A 15980-nucleotide genomic window follows, 5' to 3' on the forward strand; every position below is an offset into this window, starting at 1 on the left:
CTGCGAACGTTCCTTCTCTATTCAAGCTGCTTGAGGACCACTTCCAGAATGATGGCGACACTGGCTTTCCTATCGTCCCTATTTCATAATCCCATAATTAAATTGCACGGGCCAGTACTTCAAAAGTGATCTAAAAGACTGCCGTGGGCAACACAATCACCAGACTTAAATCCGATTGAACATCTCTGTGACGCACTTGGACATTACATTGCACACCGACACCTTAGCTCACCTTAGCTCAACAAGTGACCAACTTCTTGGTCACTTGTTGAGCTAAGGTGAGCGGTGGTGGAAGAATGCAATTTGAGGCAACAGAATCTTAGACACCCTTATATCGAGTATAGTTCACCGCTGTTAGGCCTTTTAGCTGTTGGAGGGGATCATACGCTACTGATGTCATGCGACCATATTTTCGAGCGTCTTCTACCGACTTCTGTAATGTAATTCTTATTGGTAATTCCTTTTTGGTAATCCTTATATAAGCCCTGTAAAGATCCCTTATACCTGTTCGAAGTTTCTCCTCATTTCTTCGTTATTCTATGGTACCCTACCATACTAAAATTTGTCCTGCCATCACGGATCTGTTAACTTTGTCGAGCAGCGTATCTTTCATTAATATTGGTTCCATGTTTTGTGTAGTAAAATTATTCTTTTTGATTCGACATTGGCTGACGATGATTGTTTTCATTTCGGGTTTTACGTAGGCTTTTCTGAATATTTTTAAAGCATTTCTTCTTTGAAGAACCAAAGTAAGGCCCGTATTCTTATATTTTCCTTCGGATCATATTTAATAGTATGACTCAGAGTAATATATACTGTGTGTTTGTAGTGTCCATTATTATTTCTTTGTATATCCACCTATGTTATATTAGAGGATTACTATTAGATCATTCTGTTTATTTTCTTATATCAATTTATGTTTATATATTTTAATACTGACAGGGATGTGTCGTTTGACGTTGAAGTGATTACTCACAAGATGCCTGGGGATAGATTGGTGAGTCTTAAAACTCTGAAGTTTGACTGATTATTGATTTAAGTTTCGGTAATCAAATCTAGGGCAAAAGCCTCAAGCTATGAAAGCTATAAAAAGTCATTGGACATATCGGGCATAGCCCCTTTCTGTACGTACTGTGAGCAAACTTGATTTGCTACTCTGCATTGATTTCATATTGTGGAGGAACTTTGCCACAAGTTACTTTAGTATTGCACTACTCTGGAAAAAAAAAGGCACTGCTCCAATGGAGACAAACACCAGCTTGCTTAACGTTATAAATAGAAGGAGGATCTGCCCAGCATGTACAATGACTTTTTAAGATTCGTTAAGATTTTTAAGAGTTTTTCTGGTCCAGGCAATCAACAGAAGAAATCTAGGACAATGGAAAACCAAGGAGTGGGATGTTATTAAGTGAGTATGTTTTACGTTTTTATTTTATTTTCTTAATTAATTCTGGCAGATTTGGTTAAGTAGCAGCAATAATATGTGTTCGAAATGTTCACCCCAACAACAACAAAACTGTCTTAAATTTTCTTAAAGTTCTCATTAAGAAAATTTTCTTTTAATAAGAATAGTTTAATTTTCTTTTTATTTTCCTTATAATTATCCTATAATGGGTAAAATTATTATCAGTATCACTTAACCATACAATGTTTTTCCTATTTTTTATTGCCATTTTTTCTTATACCCAGGAAGAACTTACTTCAAGTAAAGATTCGCTTTGAAACTATGGATCACAAGATATTTCGCCACGAACCTGAATATGAGGTAAGTCTGAGAGTACCTCATGAACTATTTATAAAAGAAAATAATCTGCTCGTTGAACAGCATTAATAGTTGATTAATCATCAATTAATCATAAATCATTTTTATACGACATTTTATGAGTTACTTAATCAACTGTCGTGTCTGAAAAATTATACAGATCCTCTTTCTGTACTTTGATGAAAGACTTCAATGCCACCATTGCACTAAGTAGGTAGTTTATTAGTAACACCTCCGTCATCCAAGGTATCGCCAACTCCTATATAAATAATGTCACGTATCTTAACTAAGTTATGCAAAGTAGGTATTTATATACTGAGGGCGATGTGTGTGTGTGTTGATCTACATTTCAGATTAACGTTAATTCGTTTGTGTCGCCTTGTAAATTTTTAACAAACACGCTCGCAGTAAATATTGAAGCCTTTTTTGTTTTCTTTTTTAGACGCTAGAGCTATTCAGCAGCTTAGGAGGATACAGCGGAATCTGGCTTGGATTTTCTCTCCTTACCATCTACGAGTTCCTAGATATCGCTGCAATAGCTTTCAGTTTTGTCCTGGGAAACAACAGAAGTAGAGTTGGATCTTCAAAAGCTGTGAATTTTAATGGGATAAGGCATATTCCTGGTACCAGGCAGTGCAACGGATACGAATACCACGGATCGCGAAGCGATTGAAGTCTCTTCCATTTTGAAAAGAATGACGGACTTGTAAATATATAAAATACAGCTTTGTATAACGTGAATAAACTTAAAAAAAACAGTTAAAAACTTTTAAAAACTATTCTATTTTCAGTGCACTGTAACCTTGTCAGCTGTCCCTTCTACGACGAAGAATGAAGTGAAAGAAAACAAAAAAAAAAAAAACCCTACTTTATTAAAACTATAAATGCATTAGCACTACCATTAGCAGTGGAAGGCAAGCTAATGTAGCATCAGCCAAAAAAAAAAAAAAAACTTTCCATTTCACCCATCCCTTCGCTCCAAATGTTTGTCTAGTTCTGCATTGAACTTATTTAAGTTGTTCACCTCCTCTACAACAGATGGAAGTTTGTTCCAACAGTCAACCACCCGCTGGCCAAAGGCAAACTTCCGCACATCTATCCTACATCTGTCTTTCCTCAATTTGAATTTATGCCCTCTCAGGCAATCCCATCGGCATTGGGCTTGCTCAAACCATTCAAGGCCTTACACCTCAATCAGATCCCATCTCAGGTGCTTAGTTTCCAGACACTACAATTTGCAGAACTTAAGCCTTTCTTCATAAGAGCAACCCTTTGTTCCGTTCACTAATCTTGTTGCCCTTCTCTGTACCCGTTCCAGCAGCTCTACATCCTTCTTGAAATGAGGCCGTCAGACCTGTATACAGTACTCAAAGTGTGGCCTGACCATTGCCTTATACAAGGGAATAATCACGTCCTTATCCCTGCTAGAAAAATTCCTGTATATCATTGACAAGACACCATGAGCTACTCTTGCAGACCGTCTGCACTGCTCAGAAAACTTCATATCTGCCTAAACAAATACCTCCAGGTCCTTTTCGTTCTCTATCACTGTCAGTGTAGTACCACCCAGTTGGTACGTTACTCTGGTGTTACTGCTTCCCATATGTAGTAGTTTAAAACTTAGAGTGCGCATAGAAATTGAAGTTGTTTTTCATCAAAAGTTTTCTGATAATGTTGATCTAAAACACGAGACACAGAAAATACGTGCTGCCATCTGTGAGCCGAAAGCTCAACGAATATGTTGCACTGATTTGTAAGAAATCTGCGTACATTGCACATAACTGCTTAAAAATCTTAAAATTGTTAATACAAAATTTAATGCAACGTTGGACAGTTTAGGATAAATATTTTAATATACAAAATAAGAAACTGTGGCAAGTAATCAAAACATTAATTCTCCAAATTAAAATAAAATAGCTCACTTTTATTTTTTTTAACTTTAAATGGTTTATTGATTCCAAAAAAGTTTAAATTCTCAATATATATTCTTACCGATAGGTATGATTCAATATATAAAATGTACTAAATAATATAATGCTGTCAAGCGTAGCTAATGGCAACGTTTCCAATCCAATTGAGGGTTTAATTTTATTTTAATTTTGTGTATTCATTCCACGTAATGCGTTTCATATAATTCATTCGAAACCACTGATTGTTTTTTGTTCGCTATTACTATAGAGATAGTAAACAAACAGGAAAATACACGACTTCTCAAACTTCTTGCTGCAACCTGCCATGCATAACATTTCAACTTTATTTGTACAGGAGGTAATAATTATGACCTGTCGAATAAGTAGAGAAAAATGCACGCGTGTATTGTGCATAAACGCGCAAAGAAAAGTACTTTATGAAAGCATAAGTAGAAGAGAGAGAGAAAGACAAGAAACATCTTTGTGATGAATAAATTATACTGCGTTTTTATTACCAAAAAAATGCATCTATAGTCAAAATCAATAGGATCAGTAGCTCCATCTGTAGGATGCTCTTAAATATAAAAATACAATACAGTTATTTTTTGAAATAACTGTATTGTGTACAGTTGAATCCACGGTGATTCTCTTGTTTTTTCCATCAGATTTAGATGTCCATTTATCTGGGTTGGCTCGAAATGAATCTCACATACCTGTAACAATATGAAATAAATAAATAAATAAAATATTAATCTCTCTTCCCAATTTCACTTTACTTGTTATTAGCATCTCACAGACGACTGGTATTAATTAGCTTTTACAACTAAGGATACCTTAGTCCTCATACATAGGCCTATAGTTTATCAAAGGTTGCATTTAATTACACTTCATGTATCAACACTAAAAGTTTCAATAAATAAAATTAATATTACGTACCGTACAAATATTGAGATTTTTTGAGTTCTTAAACAAGCATGCACTTATCTTCAGTGAATCCAATAATGAAACGAATATTTTATATATAAATGAAACCACATAAGCCGAAATTTACTTCTGTATTCTGACAAGTATACATCTGTTTCGTTTCCTTATTAGCTAACTGTGTGATTAGATAATTGTACTATACTGTCCTTTCATTACTGTTGAAATACCACTATTTAAGATAATTATTATTAACGTGCCACAAACTTATTTTAGCAACTAATCTTTGAATGTTCAGATGGCACAAAATCTTTCTTTGGTATAACTTTCAACCATTTTTTAGTTAAAACAGTATCCTTTGTTATACATATAAACATAAGTAATGAACAATTTGACTTTAATAAACGACAAAAGGACAAATTGTGTGCTCTTAGTTAGTGAGGTAGAGTGTGTATGTGTTCTTCGTGTAGTTCTTCCACGGAGGGCTCATCTCTAACAATTTTTGGGTCGCCACTTTAAGGATAAACTAGTCAGATCTACAGACAATGTAACCTAATGAATGGAAATACTAATTATCGTTAGTACTAGTAGGCTATCCTTTAATTTACTGACAATAAGATATCATATTAATAATCATATTACTTAGGAGGAATACAGAGTGAAGAGCCTCCTCTCTGAAACTTACAGCTTGCTTGAACTATAGAAGCATGAAGAAGCTTGAACTAGAAAGAAGCTAGGAACTTGAACTAGAAAGAAGCTAGGAACTTGAACTTTATAAATAGGATGCAATGACCAACATATAAAATAACTGTTGGGCGTCTACTTTTAGATGTTACAGGAATCCCTCGATTAGCACGATTAATTGGTTTCGCGAAAATGGCGCGCTATGCGAAATCGCGCTAATCGAAGTTTATAATCAATACAAAATAGTCTAATTCGTCCAAAGACCTACAATATACCAATCAATATTTTTAAAAATACATTTTTTATGGCAATTTAATGTACACCAGTTTAAAAGCAAAGGATAATTATAAATATTTGCAGTACAGTAATAAAAAGTTTATTGAAATTAAAAAAATTACAATATATAACTCACTTTATGTCTTTGTAAAATATTTCAAAAGGCTGGTTTGCGCAGACTTTTCTTTCTTCCTTTCATCATAAATTCGCTTGTATGGATACACATCTTTTTCAATGTTCCTGCGAATTTGCATACTGCGCTCGATATCTGGTTCTGATCTGGTTCTTTTTCAAATTTTCAGCTGCGCGAAATATTCCTTAGAGTTCTTTTAATGTCAACTTCTTTTCTTGAACATTTTCTTCCTCTCAAATTTCCACCTCGTCATACGCTCGTTGTTCATCAATATTTAAGGAGGTCAGAATCACTTAACTGTTCCGAATGTGATTCCAGCAATTCGTGAACATCACTGTTGTCGCTCTTCCAATATTTGCTATTTCATCAATAACAGTGTTGACACGAGCGAAACCACAGAAATCATTTGCGCAATGTGGCAAAATATGCTTCCAAACTGCTCTCATATTTCTGGATGTTACTTCAGACCATGACCCATGAATATTGTCTATTGCTTTTCTGATGTTGTAACTTCTCCAGAATTCAACTAAAGAAACTGCACCATCTCCAGTTGTTGCTTCAATTGCTTGCGCAAATGTTCCACCTAAATAATAGGCCTTGAAAGTAGCGATTATGCCTTGATCCATAGGCTGTAAAAGACGTGGTATTTGGAGGTAAAAAAAACATAACTTCCACGTTTTCACACAAATCAGAAAATGGCCGGGGCATTGTCTAAAATAAGTAAAATTTTGAATGCAAGATTATTTTCTTCACAGTAGGCCTTAACTTTCGGACAAAAATAGCTAGTGAACCAAGCTTTTCTATTAGAGCGCCAAACAACATTGAACTGCTGCAGTTTCAACCCTATTGGCTGCACAAAAACATAAGAAACCCAAAACGCAACCATAAGTGCATATTTGGGGAGCGAACTAACTCATTATGTATATCTGCTTATATTTTAATTTACTTACTATATTACTTCTTCTTTTTATTTTTTTCTATTAATCAGTAGCTTTTTGAGGATTTTTATATTTGTGAGTGTGTCAGTTGGGAAATTGTTTACACACAGATGCATTATTTTACTGGTGGTTTGCTGGTTAGAGAAGTGGGTGATGTCCATCCATTGTTCAAAGTCTTCGTTTATATTCTTTGGTTTGTTGTCCTGTAGAACATTTCCCTCCGATGATGGCCTTGAAGTATTTCGTTTCGTTTCTGTCGATTGAAAACAGCTGTATTTTGGGATAATTCAGTTCAGCTTTGCACTGCCCCAGAGTGCTTCCATGCTTTGTGAGCCGCTTGTTTCCGGTGAAAACCTTTGCTTAGAGCTGGCATCCACAGAGTCCTTTAATTTGGTGATATCCTGATCGTTTTGATAGCTGATAGTTCGCAATTGTCTTGATTCAACCAATCGATCGATTAAATGCAAAAGAAAAATCCCACTGTTCCCGCACCTTCCATGGAATTCTACTGGCTACCTAAAAGCATCGAATGCGGTTCACGAATTTCCACTCATCCAATAAATCCCCAAAAGTCTTATTAGTGTGCGAGTGACCAGTCCACAACTTCCAATCAATATGTGGGAAATTAAAATCCCCCATTATAAGACATTCTGATTTACTGGCCCACTATTTCCCTGCACAATTGCTCATTATGCTCATCAGATTCATCAGGCCTATAACACACTCCTACTCTCATTTTCCCATTCCCAGTGTTTATGTCACACCAAACTGGCTCAACATTGCATTGTCCACCCATGTGAACTGGCTGTATTTCCTTACATTTTATGTCTTTCTTAACTAACAACATAACCGTTCCCCCTGTCCTGTCTGTTCTTTATTTATACATGATTTATTTATACACTGATTTTGAAGTGCAAGCTCTGGCATAGGTGTGGGCAGCTGAGAGCTTGATAGACGCCAATTTAAATCCTTCGAGGGCATCCACCCTGTTCTTCAAGCTCTCATAAAGCCCATAACAATGGAGAGTGGTGCCTAACATCCTCACACTCTTTAAATCGAGCACACACAAAGACCTCCTCTTGTCAATATCATGTCCCGTTCATGATAACTCCGCAAGCAGTACGTTTCGTAAGGCTGTGATTCAGAGGACAACCACCCGCACCCATCAGTTCCCACCCGAGCCCCAGCACTCCCACTACCTTGAGCCTTTCGCTTTTTTGATTTCGGTTCAAATTCAATATAATTAAAAATAGTTCACTAAATCTGTATTCTAATGCAATAATGATACTATGCACTGGTTATTTTATGCATATTATATGTATATTATATACAATATATACATTGCAATGTCGAGTTTATGGTATATGTATTTCGTACCTCTTATTAAGTTTAAGTTATATGTATTACGCTATACCGTTAAGTTTGTAAATTCTAAGTAGTTACAATAGATAATAAATCTATCTATCTATCGCCAGCCTACGTTATTCAAACTCTTGAGTGACCTATTTATTATGTTGTTCTTGGATTTTAGGAGCATCGGCCACTATGGCCATGTTGCTCGGTGTATATTGTCTGAAAACTGCGTGTGTTCTGAGATCGATTTTCTGTTTGCTGGACGAAAAACTCGAGTTTCCGGGAGAAAAAACCATGCTACCCTCTTCTGTGCTATCCACGACGGCACCATACTATATTTACGCCAAATCATGTATTTGTTCTTTACATGGCCCTTGTAATTTCTTAAAGAACCACAAGGCCCTAGAAGTCAACTGTGGTTCTTTAAGCAATTACAAGGGCTATATAAAGAACAAATACACCAGATTAATCAGGAAATCACAAACGAATCCCACATTACTAATTTTAAATCAAATGTTCGAGAAAAACAATGATTTCAAATCAATAAATAAAGTTCCACTTAGCGTCTCCCGAAAAAACGTGGTCAGTAGCCTCTTCAGTAAAAATTTAACAATTTTTCGTGTGTTTTTGTAGCCCACCTGGTTTCACAACAGAATGTGTGTTCTAATTTAGCAAATGACTCGCCAAAATGTCTGAAAACAAGAAAAACAAAAACAGTTTTAACTCAGAAAAAGTAAATGCGCGTGCACTTCCGGAGGAAAAACCTAATTCCTATTTTTTATTTTTAACATTTTAATTCCTGCGGAAGAGGATTTTTTCACTTCCGCAGCGAAAACAAATTTTTGTTTCGATAAAAAACATAAATAACAACATAAAACAACAGAACCTAAAATTATTCTTAGAAAGGAAGGATTAGGTATGTAAATTATTATAAGGTGTATTATATTTTTTTCTTTTAGCTCAGCAAATTTTAAAGTTATCTTAATTATAATATATATATTACATTAATATTTAATAAGAACCTATTGTTTCTATTTATTTTGTTCAATATTTGTTTAAATACATATATACTTGTAGCGTAGCATTGTGAATCTGCTCCATCTATCCCTTACTGTGACAGTTATAAGGTTTTTACACATTTTATGTACAGAACTCGAAAGATACCTAAAGGAATTGATTAAATATTCAGTGTGGCATAAGTGGTTTAATGAGTAAGGCATGTGTAGCTTTTCCAAAGAGTTATTCACGGTATTCTCCGTGGCCTTTCCATATCACACGTGTATCTGAGCGCTGGGTTCCAAGACTATTTACATCTGAGCAACATTAAGTTCGCATGGAGGATTGTCAAGAACTGCAGTGGATGGTTGCTGAAGATTGCTGAGGTTCTGCAGAAGGTGATAACGGCGGATTAGATGACTAAACCATTTCAACCCAGAGAGTAAGCAACAAAGTGTTGTTTCGAGGTCTACATGCTAAGTTGTGGCTTTTAGGTTATGGTCATCTCTTTTTGATTTTTTCTGACATTCAAAGAATGGTTTAGCAACATGTTGTGTCACGTCATATGGCTGTTACAGAAACTTACCACAGTGAGAACTGTACTGCACATTTTTCGGGATGAGATACTTCGCAAATGACCACAACTGCACGGAGGTGGGTGAATGCTTCATCACGACAATGCGAGTCCTCACACTGTCCATACTCTCATTAGCCAGCTTTAATGTGAAACGTATTCTTCATCCGCCTACAGGTAAATAAGGAGCTGCGAGGGAAAAGTTTTTTCCAGTTCAGAAGAAGCTGTAAAGACATCGGATGCGATTCTCAAACGCATGTCAAAAAATGACTTCCACCATGATTTTGAAGAATGCAGAAACATCGGAGTAAATGCATTTCATCAAATGAGACACTACTTTAAAAAGGGCCATCAAAGTAGGGAATGATTAATAAAGGCATGTTTTGAAAAATAAATTGTGATCATTCTTTATTGAATAGCCCTCATATGACAGATGTATATATTCTCGGACGGTGCTTTAAACCTTAAGAAAAATTTCAAATCAGTTTTCAGAATATTAAAAGAGCTATAAGAGGCCCAAACTGCAATGGCGATTACACCATAACAGAAGCGGATATTATTTTTTGAAGAGATCCAAAGATGTGAGAATTATACACTATTAAATATGAGAATTATACTTTTTTTTTTCCATCTGCTGTACAATCCTGATATTGTAAACGTCATTACAGCAAGGCATCCAGCAGATGTGCAAAATCTAACATCGTCGTAAGAACAAGGTTAGCAGAGGTACCCAGATTTGACTCCTTGTCTCCAAAAAATTATTTATCCCCGGAAGGGTGATGCAAATCATCACTAGCTTCACCTACTTTTTCGGTCAACATTCCAAACAACATATAACTTGATTTGTGGACTTAGTCACCAATAGCTTATTCGCTGCATCTGAATGTGAGTGGGATAGGTAGCCTCATTGGGTCATTTTTTCTGCAGATTAATCTTTTAGTGATGCAGTAAGGATCCTTAAACTTACAGTTAGATGCAATTGGTTTAAAAGTAGTGCAATACCGGTGCAATTCGTGAAGGCAAAGTTTTTTTTTTTTTTTTTGTGCCAACAGGATTTAAACTGCTTAGTTAAATTCTGCTACTAGCATTAATACAATTAAAGCAGTTTTTAGAAGATCTTCCTGCTGGTGTCGTGTAGGTTAAAATTCTGTACAGCAACTGTCTGTTGCACAGTTGCTGTACAGAATTTACAGTTAGAAAAATAAAATTTTCTCAGTAGCGTACCTTGGATCGTAGACGTCCGGGGTCTTCCTGGCACTCCTGTGCTCCCCTGAAACTCTGCACACCCCCTCGCTACGCCTCTGATTTTCCTTCTTAAATTCTATTGTGATCTATATTTAAATTAATTTCTTTATGAATATTAGAATAGATCTATAAATTTTGCTGCGCAAATTTCAAGCACCGTATGATGATTTCTATGACCTTCCTTTTTTAATAATTTGTATCCGTAATATTCGAATTATTTGTATGAAATTTTTTATGAGACAGGAAGAAAGAATTTGTCTTCCGCAAGTACGGAATGTCAATCACGTGAGTCGCATCGCATCGGAGCGCGTTTTTTGAATTACAGCGTTGTCTTGACCGACCAATCACAGTTGTAGGATTAGGTCAATATAAAGAGTGCTTTTTTTAGTACAGTATTTTTTTTTTTTGTCCGAATACTTGTTTCATTTAAAAAAAAATGAAACAGCCAAACAAAAGAATCAGTGAAAGGCTAATGAAGCTAAATACAGAGTTAGACCATTTATCCCAATATCCGGAAGTTTCGAAAACCGGAAACCAATAAAGTGAAATATTTCAGAGCCTGTTGTTCTACCCGACAAGATTAGCAAACAGAAGAGTTCTTCCTTTAATTCTCCTTGGCAATCAAACCTCACAAAACAAAGAAGAACTGCCTTGTTAGTTATGTCTGTTGATTCCTCAAGTTGAATTAATAAAACGTAGATTTTTCACAAGTGCAATCACTTGATTTTCAATATCTTCGGCCATGTCTTCAATTCTGCGCTTCACAGTGTTAGTGGACATAGGAATTCCTTTCAGTTTCTGGACAGCCTGTTTCCCCAAAACCTCTTCACAGGCTTGTAACAAGTAAGGCTTAATTAATTCTTCTCCAATCGTATACGGCTTTTTAAATCTAGCGATTTGAAATGCTATCAAATAAGATTTTACTAAGGACTTATCTTCAACAATCATTGTTGCCAATGACCTTTTTTGGTTTTGCAAAATTTCACGCATCCTTTGGAAGTATTCATCTGGCTTTTTAGCTAAATCTGTGTGTTTTGACTGCAAGTGCATGCTGAGTTTCGAAGGTTTCATGGCATCATTGGATAAACTCTTAGAACATATAATACAAAGCGGCCGTGGATCCAGTTCACTTCCAGGTTCTTGAATAAATCCAAACTTCAAGTAGTCCGCATCATATTTTCTTGAAACTTTGAACTTTTTCTTCTCTCCGCCTCCAGTTCTAATGTCCTTCCTGATGATGCCTTGCGGAGGCTCTGATTCATTAATCAACTCATGACAACGCGATGTATTTTTAAGAAGCGCAAAATGCTTGCTTGTTTTTTCTCTCTCATTGGAGTTATTTTATTTGAATCTAAAACAAAACAAGAAATAAGATAGTTATTAAACCCAAGCGCTTTGATGCAATTAAATATCGCACTGTGCACAGTTAAAATAAAAATATCACTGGTCACTTACCTAAGAACTGCGAACCGCGCCGTGCCCAGGCTAGGCCATCGATAAGAAATAGAATAGCTTTCTATATTTTTTTAATATAAAAGCATCGATAATACGGGATATTGCTCTGGGCCTTTTATAAACATGCAACGCAATACGGCGAAAATTGCAAAAAAGTAGAATCAGAATATAATGAAACATTTTAATAAACACGAAAATTGCAAATATATTCAGATTATTCTGCGGACCACCGGTGGTCCGCGGACCACTGGTTGCCGACCACTGCCATAGACAAACTCTTAAAGAATTAGTGTGAAAGGCATCATTTCATCTGTATCTCATATTCTGCTCATCCTTCACAACGAGTTGCTCATGTATTACACTATCTCGAAGAAGTAACGCTTCACTTGCAATACCACGGTGCCTGCCCACCCACCGATCAAAAGCCAACTAGGTTTGAAACGGTGCTGCCTGGATGGTGGTGCCCATTAGTGAACGTTACTCATTCGATATAGTGCAATACATGGGCAACTCGTTGTGAAGGATGAGCACAATATGAGATACAAATTAAATGATGCCTTTCACACTACGATCTCAGTTTTCCTTTAAGAATGGTCTGGTGTATCTACACCGATATTATGTAGATACAAAATCTTAAACTCTTAAAAGAGTTTAAGATTTTGTATCTACATAATCTTAAACTCTTAAAAGAGTTTAAGATTAAACTCTTAACAGAGTTAAACTTAAACTCTTAACAGAACCGTAGTGATGGCAGAACAACCGGGGCACGTGCCCCGGTTGCTCTGCACTATTTTATAAATAACTGAAAGAAAATTTGTTGTCTGTGAAGTTGCGAGTCTGATTCCCATAGTCATTATGTCAAGAAGACCTGCAGAGAAACCTCTGGATGGTAAGACTATCAAAAGGAAGCGCGTGTCTCTAAAGATTAAGGATAAGGTGGAGTTACTGAAACGTCTACACAAAGGTGCATCAGTCAAGTTTTTGTGTGATGAGTATGGTATTGGTTCATTTACCGTCTACGATTTGATGAAACAGAAATAAAAACTGTTAAAATGTTATGGTGATAGTGATTTACCTGAGTTAATGGAACTCGGGAAGACAAAGCGTCAATGGAATGGATCCGACAGCGCCGAAGCGAAAAATACCATCTCAATCGTTCTATTATCATAGCCCAGGCAAAACATTTTCATGAGCACTTAGGCATACAACGCCCTGTGAGTATATATCATGCTGGTATGCAAGAGTTAAGGAACGTAATGATCTTCGTATCTTGGCAGTGTGTGTTCAAAAAAATCAGCTGATTACCTCAGTATCCCTTGATCCATTGATCCAACCAATGGATCAAAAACTCAGGTCATTCAAGGTAATCTGTAAGAATGAATTCATGCATAGAATGCTCACAGAATGCAACAATGGTGTTGGAATAAAGACATTTCAAAAAGATTTTAATATCAATGATGCAATCTGGATTGCTGAAAAAGCCTGGGACAGGGTTGAGGGGACACTTTGAAATATGGTTGGCATAATTTATGGAAAGAATCAGGCATTGGTGATGATCATGAACAAGAACGTGATTTCACTGAATTTAGGGTGTCAAGAGAGAGAAGAAAATTCTGTCAATGACTTGGTGAATTTTGCTAAAGGTTTGTTATGTCCTGAAATCCCAGCTGTTGGATTATGGTGCAGTGGAAGAGTGCCTCCACATTGATGATGATTCTCCAGTTACCCTCAGACTAATACAGTGAAATCTGTGCCATGGTAATAAATGAAAATGAAGATAACGAGAGTGATGACGAGGATGATGATACTGTTGAAGAAAGAATCGGTATTGGAAGAATGATAACCCTTACGGGAAGAACTGATTCGTGGAATGGAACGGAGGAGTTTTGCTACAGAGCATCACATAATGTCTCTTTATAAAATTCAAGAATTGCTTATAAAAGAAATACCAAAATATTAAAGGATATAATTCAGAAACTGGCTTCCAAGGTAACTCTACAGGCACATTTACAGCATCTAAGCCTGAATCCCAGCCTTCAATTTCCGGAGAGTCTATCCCACCAACTACATCTTCCTAAAACTGTCACGATATTTCTTTGGATGATGCCATGTAATTGCTATGAATCAACTCAGCTCAATAAATATTTATATTTTATTTTCTTGCATTTCTTCTTGTGTTTTTTGTGCATTTTAGGCCTGTCTATCCGAATTCCGGAAAATCCCCGCTATCCTCAGGTTACTGGGTAGCCAAATAAATGGTCTTACACCTGTACTATAAAGGGAGATATGTTTTATATGTAGTTTCATTTAAGCTGGACACAAAGTTCGTTAAAAAAAAATTTTAAGTTTCAAATTTATAAATAACTAATAATTTTTACCATATTAAATTATGTAAAATTCCGAGGGATATTTTGTCCTTTAATATGTTATTGTGTCGCACAGGTTTTACCCTTGTGTAATGGGTTTAATTCACGCAGCAAAACAACCTTAAAAGATCTCAATATTAAATGAGGAGGCAAAATAAGTAGGCAAACCCTTAGCTATAATTATGAGAGCATCCTTCGACTCAGGGGAGGTTTCCGTGGACTGCAGGTGCGCAAATGTATCCCCAATTCACAAAGAGGATCAAAGGTGACACGAGTAATAATTACAGACCTGTTAGTTTGACTTCTGTTCCAGGGAAAACAATGGAATCACTGGCTAAAGATGCATTCCAGGATCATCTAGGCAAGACTGCGGCAATAATTCAGACACAGCATGGGTTTGTTAATGGGAAGTTTTGTCTTACAAATTTGATTGGATACTATGATGTGGTTACAAAGGAACTGGATGCAAAAAATAATTTTGATATCATATTCAGGAAAGCTTTTGACACCGTTGCGCATGGAAGACTGCTGTACAAATTGGAGCAGTACGGTATTAAGGGTAAGTTGCTACACTGGATAAAAGGGTGGTTGAGTGGAAGAAGATAGAGAGTGGCAATCAATGGACGCTGCTATGAACTAATGTTATTAGTGGAGTCCCCCAGGGTTCGGTGTTGGGACCATTGTTGTTTTTTTATATTTATCAATGATACTGATGAAGGTATATCAGGATTAATGTCAAAGTTTGCAGATGATACGAAAGTTGGCATGGTTGTTAATGACAGTAATAGCAGTGTGCTATTGAAACAGGATCTATAAAATTTGGGCAGATGGACTGAGAAGTGGCAACTGAAGTTTAACATTGACAAATGCAAAGTACTGCATATGGGCAGCATTAAATCATGAGAAGCGTACCAACTGTGTGGTACTACACTCAGGGAAGCGGAAAGTGAAAAAGACCTAGGGGTAATTGTGCAGTCAAATTAGTATCAGCATTAGTAGAGGCATTTGATGCAAGAAAGCAAGCTTATGCAGCATCAGCCAAAAAAAAAAAAAAAAAAAAACCACTACCACTTCACCCCTCTGTTCGTTCAAAATACCTGTCCAGCTGAGCCTTAAACTTATTTAGGCTATCAACCTCCACCACAAGGGATGGAAGTCTGTTCCACCAACCAACCACCCTCTGGCTAAAGGCAAATTTCCGCACGTCTATCCTACATCTGTCTTTCCTCAATTTGAATTTATGCCCTCTCAGGTGATTTTTCTGAGCTAGAGGAAGAATCCTATCAGCATTGAGCATGCTTAAACCATTCAAGGCTTTATACACCTCTATCAGATCACCTCGCTGGTGCCTAGTCTCCAGACACTGT

Source organism: Mastigoproctus giganteus, chromosome 8 (assembly GCF_048544385.1).
Source record: "Mastigoproctus giganteus isolate SK-2022 chromosome 8, ASM4854438v1, whole genome shotgun sequence".
In the NCBI taxonomy this organism is placed as follows: Eukaryota; Metazoa; Arthropoda; class Arachnida; order Uropygi; family Thelyphonidae; genus Mastigoproctus; species Mastigoproctus giganteus.